This window comes from Nicotiana tabacum, chromosome 8 (assembly GCF_000715075.1).
Source record: "Nicotiana tabacum cultivar K326 chromosome 8, ASM71507v2, whole genome shotgun sequence".
Lineage (NCBI taxonomy): Eukaryota > Viridiplantae > Streptophyta > Magnoliopsida > Solanales > Solanaceae > Nicotiana > Nicotiana tabacum.
Window position 1 is genome coordinate 52,056,580 of NC_134087.1, and position 11,200 is coordinate 52,067,779.

The window sequence follows — 11,200 nt, forward strand, 5'->3', positions numbered from 1 at the left end:
TCGAATGAACCAATGAAATTTGGGGGCAGTATAGAACAATGGTTAAGGAATGTCCCAATAATGATATGACAGAAAACATGTTGCAATAAACCTTTTATCGTGAGATTAACACAACCAACCAATGTGTATTGAATCAACTAGCTGGTGGGAACTTTATGACTACGCCTTATACAGAGGCGTGTAACATCATAGATGAGATAGCAGAGATGTCATCGGCTTGGAAATCCCAGGCCAATGTCTCACTAGGTGATCTGAATATGATCCACCTCCACAATGAATTGCAAGACCATGGGAAATCCATTGCCGAATTGACCACTACCATGACTCAAGTAGCAAAGGCCCAAGTAAATCAAGTGCAAGCCCCTAAGAAAGTTCATGCTATGGAGGGAGTGAATGTTTTGGTAAACAAAAAGAGGAGCAAGGGTCCACAAATACAAACCTGAGTGGAGAACTATGTGCAAGATAATGGTGGTTTTGATTAAGACGATTTAGTTGGGCTTTGCTAGTTAAGTCATGGACCAAGGGTCCATAAATCCAAACCCGAGTGGAGAACTATGTGCAAGATAATGGTGGTTTTGATTAAGATGATTCTTATAATGAGTGTCGCGCCCCCTTTTTCCCCTCCTCACAGAGAGAGGTCCGAGTTTCGACATTCTATGGGGTGCAGTGACTCATTTCCTTTTGGGAATTGGGTATTTGAAGAGTCGCCACCTAACGGATTATGGTGCGTTAGGACACCTAGAGTGATTAACTCTTGGGTTGGTCTACATTACCAGAGATTAGAATAAGGGCTCGAGATAACCTCGAGGGAAAGGTGTTAGGCACCCCTCTTGGTCCACAACTGTGGGTCTCGACCAAACTTATATTTATAAATTAGTCCATACAAATAGTTGAATCAAATAAATACAGCACGTTTGAACAAGTCAAGTAGTGAAATAAAGGTTGAACAAATTATAAAGGAAAGTGTTAAACAAGGAGAATGTTTGGGGTAAAGGGGGTCCTAGGTTGTTTATCCTATAGGATCACACCACACAATGTCCGGTAAACACTCCTCATTGAGGGGCTACACGTGACATTAATGCAGAGTCATCATATCCCATGTCTACCCTTTCCGTCCCCTTATTGGTCATGCAAAGCGAGTATTGTCACTAATTCCTATTACGTGCTGCTACCCGTCCCTTTTTAATAGTCCTAGAGGGAGTTAAGACCTCTACCTATAGGCAATTATAGACATACCCCCAAGGTTTTAAAGGCAAAAGTCTAAGGCGACAGTCAAAGAAAAGCATTTAGGACTTTCACATAAGTGGAGCAATTAAAGGCTCATAGTTTCCTCCGCAAACAAGCATACATGCAGCACGACTCAACCACAAGTAAGGTCTTTAGTAATCAGAAGTAGAATTTCTAAGTGATTATGTAGGAATAAACCACTTTCAGATATAGAAGTCACAACCTATTAGTTGCCTAGGATCTCTTTTAAAAACCCATTAGAATTCAGAAACGCTGAGTGACAGAAATAACTTCAGAGAAGTGCAAGTTTTGCAAATGCCCTAAGGCTTGCCTATATACAGGACTGATATTTATGTTAATGCAGAAACAATACAAGTTCAGAAATAGTCTCTTTTTAAATCTATAGGCAGGATATCTAATGAGATTGTAGCAGTTTTGAAAGGACTAATTTTAGAAAAGTTATCGCTTAATAAGGCCAGTTTTGAGAAGTAAACTAGGCGAGGCACGATTGATCTATTGGGCTAATTATAATTACTAGACAGAATTGTGAGTTAGATCCCTATAGACATGATATCTAGGCATATTACTGATTTTAGTCAATTTGCAGTAGCATATGAAAGACTTGCTAAATGGGAATTACATCCTATAGGCATGATATCTATACTTGAGTTGATCTTAAAACATGATGACTTGGAACCTAGAAACATGATTTCTAACATGGCAAATGCAGGATTTAAGAACATGGTTTGTATCTGATGCAAGTGACGTTAAAAGTGAAGTCCTTATAGGCATGATTTCTATCATGAAATTAAAAGTGGAACCCTATAGTCATGATTCTACTATGCAAAAACAATCAGATTCAATAGGAATAAAAACCATATAGGCATGTTTTCTATTACGCAAAAGTAATCAGATTCAACAGGAATAAAACCCTATAGGCATGTTTTCTATCGATTAAGGTAAGCAGATTTGAAAATAAATCCTAAAATTAGGATTTCTACTCAGGTTACCCAACAAAGTATACATCTACCCACCCTTTCACTAAATACCCCAAATATCTGTTTACAAGTTATTACATGCCCACAGTTACCCAAAGCTTCCAATGGTCTTTCAAGCCTCATTTCGATAGACAAATCAGAGTCTAGGTGCATCAAAGTTCCCTAAGGGTCTCAAGGACCCCAGGCAATGCTTACACCTAGACTTAATAGCCAAGCATTGAACCAGTGCATTGTGGAAAGCCAGCCTCAGTATGCTAGAGTTCCAAGGGTTCTCAAGAGGAACCCAAGGTAGTACACATATTAGAGGGGGTAGAACTTATTAACTAGGTGTAGAGTGAAAGTGCAAGACACATGTTTGAAAGAAGTTTATTAAAGACTGGACTGAGAGGCGTATTTTGAAATCAAGTAGTAACAGAGGTTGTTGAAAAGAAGTTGGCTTAGTAAACAAATTTCAAACATTTCAGGATAAGACCACATACAGTGAGTAAATGAATTCAGTAATCATACAAGGGTTAAGGGGTTTGGGGATACATACACATTGACTGCAGACACCTGACCCTAGTAGAAGTATTAGGACTGGTTTGGACCTGCTCAGAGATAGTTTGACACTGGCATAATCACAAAACAGTCATGAACACATAGTGGGGAATAGGGATTTGGGATTCACAAAGTGGCAAGTGCATAGTAGGTAAAAGAATACAATTGTTCAGGCATGTTTGAATCACACAAAGGGAATACATGAACTTAAAGGGAGGGGGTGGTCATATTAGCATGCTTAACTACAAACTTCACAATAAAACCACAAGTGAAAGTAGGCTAGAAATAAAATAAACTGAAATAAGAAGAGAAACATGTTGTTGTTGAGACTTTAAATTAAACTAGGACATACCAGTGAAGATAAAAAGTAAGCAGAATGAAAGAACCAAGGAGTACAGATAATTAGCCTTGGCTTGTAGCCGGCTAGTAGTAGTAGAATAACACAGAAATTTTAAGTAAGAGATGGGGGGTTTTGAAAGCCAAGTGTGTGTGTTGTTTGTGAAAGACTTAGAATATTTATAGTTGAAAGTAGGTAGTGGAATAAGATAAAAAAATTATAGTAGTATACTAGTTTAAGAACTCAGAATCAATCATCTAGAGAATCAATGAAGTACTTCCTTGAGTTAAGGGAGTCAAGGCCAAACGGGATGATTCAGTACCATATAAGAGAGGAAGGAAAATCAGTGCATGATTTAATAAGGAAAGGGTCAAAATTCAGTAGCTAAAGTAGTCAATTAGGACCAAATTCAGAAGGACTCAATTAAGGAAAGACTAAGTAAAACAAAGTGCCATAGTAAATAAGGTAATGGAATTAGTTAATTCAAACAGACGAGTAAAATTCTAGGACTTTGAAGGAAAATCTTTCAATTACGAAAAGTTAAGGAAAATCAGAATCAATCATGGGGAGTCATGATTCTGCATACCTCAACATATAAATAGCAAACAAATAAGGTCGATTATATAGGCAGAAAGAAACAAAAGATGAGCAAAAACACCCATGTAGAGGTGATGTAAGTAGGGTGGAGATTCAGCAGAACACATTCGAAGCATGGTGACCACAAGAGATTAACAAAAACCAGGTAAACAGGCTAACATACAGAAACGAAGTAAAGGAAAGTCATGCTAACACACAGAACCAAAGTGGAGAACATCATGCTAACACCCAGAAGCAAAGTAAAGAAAATCAAGCTAACACACAGAGACAAGTAAAGAAAATCAGGTTAACACACAGAAACAAGTAAAGAAAATCATGCTAACTCACAGAAACAAGTAAAGAAAATCTTTAAGAAATTAGGGATTTTTAACAGAGTTGAGTTAAAAAGCAGTAAGAACTTAGAATCGGTCAAGATAAACATGGAAAAAGGTTTAATCATCAAGAAATCGGTCGAAACAGGTATAGAAAGAACTCCAAAAACCCTAGTTTTTCAAAGAGAGTAAAAATGGTTTAGAGTAGAAGATCTTTCAGAAGAAAGCTTGAGAATAAGCAAATCACAGAAGGGAATAGACTTAAAGCATAAAAATAACGTAGATCTAAGAGATTCAGAAGAGAGTTAAGGTTTTAAAAAGAAACCCAAGTAAAAATCAAAAGAACCTATTGAAACTTCACCGATCGTGACATATAAGGTGTGATTTTGCCCAAAATCACACCGGACAACCCATAAGTAGCAGAAACAGAAACCCTAGGTCCAAATCGACATGGCCCATGATCCTTGAAAGCCTTAGAGATGATGAGCAGGGTGATGAGAGACCCATTGGAGGCTTGGGTTGAAAGGGATAGTCGCCGGAGATGACCGGAGATGGAGGGGAGTGGAGGAGTCTAGGGTTAGGTTTGAGAGAAGAGTGGAGATGAGAGAGCATCTGAAGGCAGCGGTTTGGGGGAAATGAATTAGGTTTAGGGGTCGTTTGGAAATTAAAAAGGAAATGAATTATTTGGACCATTGATCTGGGAGATCAACGGTCAAGATTAAAACGGGTAGGTGGGTTCCGGGTTTGGGTAAGGGTTAATAGGGTATGGGTCGGGTTTTTAACTGTAAAATTGGGCTAGGAATTGGGGTTCGATTTGGCTATAATTTAAATAGCTAGTTTTTCCCTATTTAATTTATAAAAATAATAGATAATTTCTGGAAAATATTTTAAGGTGCCAAAACGATTTAAAATACATAATTAACAATTTAAAAATGCAAGATCTAATTTTATGTATATAAAACATAACTATATCTCAAAATGGGCTAACATTGCAATTATATGCAATTTAGCTTTAAAAATATCAAATGTAATTGTAAAAATACATAAAAATTACACTAGCCATATTTTGGCATAAATATTGAAATTAAATAGATGTATTATCAAAACAATAATTTTGGAAATAATTATTTGGGATTTTATGGATAAAAATGAAGAAATAAATCAATTTAAACCCTTAAAAGTTATGAAAAAATTAATAAAAACCTTGGGCATGCTAATATATATATATATATATATATATATTAAAATATTTTAAAAATACAGAAATTGTATGAAAAATACTAATTGATGCCCAGGCATAGTTTTAAAATATTATGGGAAAAATTGGGTATCAACAGTTGCCCCTCTTTACCTGGGAAGGATGAAAGAGTTTTCGGGTAAAGAAATAATGGCCAATTTTGACCGGACGAGATGTTTTGAAAGACAGAGGCCGAGCTTCGGTTTCCGAGTTGCCTACATATCCCTGGTTTTATAGGAATCAGGCCATGTGTAGTTCTGGATTAACCTGCGGAGTATGCCGATGAAATTTTGTTAGAATGGACACGAGATGTGGAAGCGGCTACGATGAGCGTTTAAGGATCGGGACAGTTGGAGGGAACTTAAGAGGGATTGCTCCTGCCAGGATAGCGGTTGCTTACTGGTTACCTGCAGATAAAAGATGCTACAAACATATTTACAAAAATTTAAACATGATGCAAATTCCCTTTGGACAATGACAGTTGTCTTCGGACGGTAAAAGATGACGTCCTTGGAGCATGATGCCTTGGGCCTTGAATTGTTTAATGAGGGATTTGTAGGCCATGAAATGATGTTCTCGGGCAATGAAAATGGTGCCTCCGAACCATGACGCCTTTGAATAATGATATGCAAATTTGAGAGATCCTCAGGCCATGGCTTGGTGTCTTCAGGCTATGAGGATGGTGCCTTTAGACTATGACGCCCTTGGACAGATTGGCGATGTTTCAGCCCATGATATGCAATAATATTATGTAACAAGACAAGGTTTAGTTTTGAGAGATGGAGGATAGAACTTAGCCCGATTGAAAAGCAAGTAAATAGTAGTAGAAAATAGAGCAACATTGGTGCAAAGATAGACATTGTTTAGTCCTGCGCAAGTGGGGGAGGCAAGGGTTATTATGATGCAAATTAGGAGGCAAGGATTAGCCTCATGCAAACATGGAGTCAGGGATTAGACTCATGCAGTAATGGAGATAGAGCTTAGTCTCATACAAAGAGAACGTGAATATGGAGGTAGAGCTTAACCTCATGCAAAATGCGGGACATGACTTAGTCCCATACAAATGAAAGGAAAGGCTTAGCCTTATGTAGATATGGAGGTAGGGCTTAGCCTCATGCAAAATGTGGGACATGTCTTAGTCCCCATGCAAATATGGAGTCAAGGATTAGACTCATGCAAATATGGAGTCAGGGCTTAGACTCATGCAAATATGGAGTCAAGGATTATACTCATGCCAAATGTGGAGCTCATGCAGGATTTGGAGATAGAGCTTAGTCTCATGCAAAGAGAAGGCAAATATGGAGGTAGAGCTTCACCTCATGCAAGATGCGGGACAAGGATTAGTCCCATGCAAATTAAAGGCAAGGCTTAGCCTTATGCAAATATGGAGGCATGGCTTAGCCTCATGCAAAAAGCAGGACATGGCTTAGTCCCCATGCAAATATGGAGTCAAGGATTAGACTCATGCAAATATGGAGTCAGGGCTTAGACTTATTCAAATATGGAGTCAAAGATTAGAATCATGCAAAATGTGGAGTCAAGGATTAGACTCATGCAAAGAGGAAATAGCAGATAAGGTTAGAGTATATCTTATCTAGGATAACTTTAGCGTCTAATGGTCGGATGGATGGTGAATCTGAAAGCTATCGTCAAAATGTACCTACGCTTAAAGAAAAATCGTAAGTTTCATGAGGGGAGGTTGGTTCTTGCTTCATCTACCGGCCTTGCTTCGCGCCGCTCTGGAAGCCCCTTTCGAGTTCCCCTAGGTAACACTTGACTGTTAAACAATAGAATTTTTGAAAAATATTCATTCATTGATAAAATTAGGATAGTTTTTGATATATCAAGTAACTTTGATGAACTAGCGACTGTAACACATTTCAAAGGCATTGCAGCTCTCTTATATTGGAATTTTGAGGGTCCTCCTCAAAATTCTGCCCTAGTTTAGTAGATATTTTGTAACTGTTTGCGAATGGTTAACCTTGCTCAATTTTCTTCTGAATTTTGAGAATCCTTCTCAAAATTCTGCCCCAGATTTTGACTGATTACTGGCTTCCTGACATGTGATGGCGTTGGCTGGACTTGCTCTCGAATTTTGAGGACCCTCCTCAAAATTCTGCCCCAGTTTCTGATTTTGGGGGAAATGAAAACTTTATTATGATATGACCGAACCCATAAGGTTGCCTACGTATCCCCTCTTAAACGGGAATCAGGTCAAGCGTAGTTCAATTATATCAGGAAACAAAATGTGAAGTAATCTAGGCATAGTATCTCTTGACTGCATCTGAATTAATCGGTTTTGGCCAAATCTCTCCATCCATCTCTGCAAGTATGAGTGCTCCTCCTGTTAGTACTCTGTAAACCATATACAAACCTTGCCAGTTGGGAGAGAATTTCCCTTTGGCTTCATCTTGGTGTGGAAAAATCTTCTTCAATACCAACTGTCCTGGTGTGAACTGCCTTAGTTTGACCATTTTGTTGAAAGCTACGGACATTCTATTCTGATAGAGTTGTCCATGACATACTATGTTCATCCTCTTTCTATCGATAAGGGTAAACTATTCATAGAGACTTCTTACCCATTCTGCATCACTGAGTTCAACTTCCTGTATGACTCTTAAAGAAGGAATCTCTACCTCGGCTAGGATGACAGCCTCGGTACCATAAACCAACATATAGGGGGTTGCCCCGGTTGATGTGCGAACTGTGGTGTAGTACCCTAACAAAGCAAAGGGTAACTTTTCATGCCACTGCTTGTGATTTTCTACCATTTTCCTTAGTATCTTCTTAATGTTTTTGTTGGCGGCTTCTACAGCTCCATCCTTCTGAGTTCTGTAGGCTATGGAATTTTTGTGCTTGATTTTGAAAGATTCACATATAGCCTTCATTAGATCACTGTTGAGGTTAGCGGCGTTGTCAGTGATAATGGACTCAGGAACCCCGAATCGGCAGACGATACGATCCTTGACAAAATCTGCGATGACCTTCTTGGTTACAACTTTGTAAGATTCAACTTCTACCTATTTTGTGAAGTAGTCAATGGCTACCAAAATAAACCGGTGTCCATTCGAAGCAGTGGGCTTGATTGGACCAATAACATCCATTTCTCAAGCAGCGAATAGCCAAGGTGAGCTTGTTGCATTGATCTCGTTTGGTGGAACTTTTATCATGTCGGCATGCACTTGACATTGAAAGCATTTGCGGACATACTGAATACAATTCGTCTCCATGGTTATCCAAAAGTAACCTTCCTTGAGTATCTTCTTGGCCAAAACGAAACCATTCATGTGAGGGCCACATTTCCGAGCATGCATATCCTCAAGTAGCTTAGAAGCTTCGTTTGCATCGACACACCTTAGCAAACCCAAATCTGGAGTTCTTCTGTACAATTCCCTCCGCTATGGAAGAAGTTATTTGACAATCTCCGGAGTGTGCGTCTTTTAATGTGATTTGCATGCTCCGGGTATTCTCCTTTTGATAGGTACTCCTTGATGTCATGGAACCAAGGTTTTCCATTGGCTTTTTCCTCGACATGAGCACAATATGCCGGCTGATTATGAATCCTCACCGGGATGGGATCAATACAGTTCTTATCTGGATGCTGTATTATTGATGACAAAGTGGCTAATACGTCGACGAACTCATTCTGAATTCTGGGCACATGTCGAAATTCTATCTTTGTGAACCTCCTTTTCAATTCCTGCACATGATGCAGATATGGCTATATCTTGGAATTCTTGGTAGCCCATTCTCCTTGCACCTGGTACACAAGCAAATCTGAATCGTCGATCGCCAACAACTCCTAAATGTTCATGTCGACTGCCATGTTGAGCCCTAGTATGCAGGCCTCATATTCTGTCATGTTGTTGGTGCGGGAAAATCTGAGTTTAGCAGATACGGGATAATGCTGACCCATTTTTGACACCATAACTGCTCCAATGCCTACACCTTTGAAATTTGCGGCCCCGTCAAAAAACATCCTCCAACCGTCATATGCTTCAGTAATGTCTTCTCTTACGAATGATAATTCTTCATCAGGAAAATACGTTTTCAAGGGTTCGTATTCTCCTCCCACTAGATTTTCGGCGAGGTAAACTGCCAATGCTTGTCCCTTGACTGCCTTTTGAGTTACATAAACGATGTCAAACTCACTCAGTAGTATCTTCCATTTAGCCAACTTCCCAGTAGGCATGGGCTTCTGAAATATGTACTTCAGGGGATCCATCTTGGATATGAGGTATGTAGTGTTGGCATAAAAATAATTCCTCAACTTCTGGGCTGTCCAGGTTAGAGCATAGCAAGTGCGTTCAAGCAGAGAATACCGAGCTTCATAAGGTGTGAATTTCTTACTCAGGTAATATATGGCTTCCTCCTTTCTTCCTGTCTCATCATGTCATCCCAAAACACATCCAAAGTTCCCATCTAACACGGATAGATAAAGCAATAAAGGTCATCCTGGTTCTGTTGGGACCAGAACTGGCGGTGAAGACAGGTATTCCTTAATCTTGTCAAAAGCTTTCCGACAATCCTCGATCCAATTTGTCTTGGCATCTTTTCTCAGCATCTTGAATATGGGTTCACATATTATTGTGGATTGTGCTATGAATCAGCTGATGTAGTTGAGCCTCCCCAGGAAGCTCATCACGTCCTTCTTGCTTTTGGGTGGTGGTAACTCCCGAATAGCTTTTACTTTAGTCAGATCCAGTTCGATCCCTCGTCGACTGACAATGAATCCCAGTAACTTTCCAGTAGGAACCCCGAATCCACACTTTGCGGGGTTCAACTTCAAACTGTACCTCCTAAGCCTGTCGAAGAATTTCCTCAAGTTTGTTATGTGATCTGCGGCTCTCTTGGATTTGATGATGACGTCGTCCACATATACCTCTATTTATTTGTGTATCATATCATGGAAAATGGTTGTCATGACCCTCATGTAAGTAGCTCCAGTGTTCTTCAGACCGAATGGCATCATCTTGTAACAGTATTCTCCCTAAGGCGTAATAAAAGTTGTCTTCTTGGCATCTTTTTCATCCATCCAGATCTGGTGATAACCTGCGAAGCAATCTACAAAGGATTGGAGCTCATGCTTGGTGCAGTTATTGATCAGGATGTGTATATTTGGTAGTGGGAAGTCGTCTTTGGGACTTGCTCTGTTTAAATCTCGATAATCAACACATACTCGGACCTTCCCATCTTTCTTTGGAACTGGCACAATATTAGCTAACCATGTTGGGTACTCAACCACCCTGAGAACCTTGACTTTGATATGCTTGGTAACTTCCTCTTTGATTTTCAAACTCATGTCCGGTTTGAATTTTCGGAGTTTCTGCTTGACTGGCGGACACATAAGATCGATAGGCAACTTGTGAGCTATTATAGATATGCTTAAACCAGTCATATCGTCATATGACCATGCGAAGAAACCCTCATATTCCTTTAGGAAACGGATGTATTCTTCCTTCTCTATTGGCGACAAGTGAATGCTGATGCGGGTTTCTTTGATGGTCTCGGCGTCTCCCAAATTTACTGCTTCTGTTTCATACAAGTTGGATTTAGGCTTGTTCTCAAAGTTCTCAACTTCCCTGACAATTTCATCGGGTATCTTATCTTCTTCCTCTGAGTGACTATTCTCATGTTTCATTACCTCATTACATATCACAGTCACTGGTTCATCAGGAAAAGTAATAATAACACTGTATAAGGGATAAGTATAAAAAATAGTAATGAATATTGATAAAAGATAAATGCATTGATTAAAACTGAGAAAATTGTTCAAACAAAGCTTGGCTCGATGAATCGAGTGTTTATTTTGAAACAAAAAAATCTTAAAACAAAATTGATGGAAATTTAAAATGCCTTGAACGACTATAAATTCTGCCAAGCTACCCAGGGACTCGGCGGGCTCGGGATGGCGTAACGGTCCAGTTCCTGAGAACGGCTCCCTTTGCCACAGTTT